The sequence below is a fragment of the Penaeus monodon genome, chromosome 23, assembly GCF_015228065.2.
Source record: "Penaeus monodon isolate SGIC_2016 chromosome 23, NSTDA_Pmon_1, whole genome shotgun sequence".
Lineage (NCBI taxonomy): Eukaryota > Metazoa > Arthropoda > Malacostraca > Decapoda > Penaeidae > Penaeus > Penaeus monodon.
In genome coordinates, this window is record NC_051408.1 from 8,952,001 (window position 1) to 8,952,977 (window position 977).

The 977-nt window shown below is 39.7% G+C and overlaps 1 protein-coding gene across 3 annotated transcripts in view; it reads right to left on the reverse strand.

Annotated features, from left to right (window-relative positions):
* The window catches only part of LOC119587785 (angiomotin-like protein 1), a gene marked incomplete at its 3' end in the record, with an annotated part of 21,952 nt that extends 21,308 nt beyond the window's left edge, over nt 1-644 (reverse strand). For 2 of the 3 annotated variants that reach the window (XM_037936483.1, XM_037936481.1), the window contains 1 exon segment: nt 552-644. 3 annotated transcript variants of the gene reach the window in all.
* Between the last annotated feature and the right edge of the window lie 333 nt (nt 645-977).

The following is a 977-nucleotide window of genomic DNA, read 5'->3' on the forward strand; positions in this document are numbered from 1 at the left end:
ATTCACATATTTCAGTTCATTACCATAGCAATAGAGCAGAAAACGCTTTTGTGATGACTTTCATTCCGGACCGGAAAATGGACATCCCTATAGGTTATTTCTCTGCCTTCCTGCACCAGCCAAGGGGTTAATTAGTCCTAATTATGCTTAATTACCCACTTCTTTCTTGAGACATTCCAAAGGACGCCCCTTCACCCTTTCCCTCGCGACCTCCCTCTCTTCCCACCCCCTTTTCGCCCCTTTACCCCCTCCTTTCCACGTCTGGCGAATTATCCAGGCAGAGCCGAGGTGCGTGTCGTGATGCTGACTACTCCCATACCCTGGCCAGACCCGAGATACGCTTTAATTAACGACAAATACTTAAAATTCCTGAGATGGCGACGGAAGTTCTCTTCAGATCCGCCTCTTTTTCACTCGTCATTTCTCGGCGTTCACTCGCGTTTATCGTCACTCTTTTCCATCCACACCCTTCGTCGACACCTTATTTATCCTTCACACACACTAGAAACGCGAATCTCTCTCTCACACGGGCAAAAATCCGCCATAAATACCTTACACAAACATCTTATTGTGTCTTGTAAGAAATTAGTGATGAACAAGTGAGTCGCGGGGAGCGCAATGCCTGGCTTTTTCTTTATTATAATATTTAAGTCAATTTTCCGAGGTATTTTACGCCCTTTCAATAAATATATTTTATCAGTATTACAATTTAATGGGCATTATGTCAGAAAGTTATGTTTTTATAATGCTTTAGGTATGTAAATATATTTTTTTTCTTTATTGCGGTCTTCACTTCCTCTTATTAGTATCTCTAAATCAGCTATTCGGGTTATTTGGTACAATTATCTTATCTCATAATTATTCATATTTAAATTTCACAGACATCGAGTTGGGAAGAAAACTGTTATGTGTTATATATTTTTTTTTCTTATTCTTCAATCTCTTTCTTCACCGTAACCTCATTATCAACTTTGGGA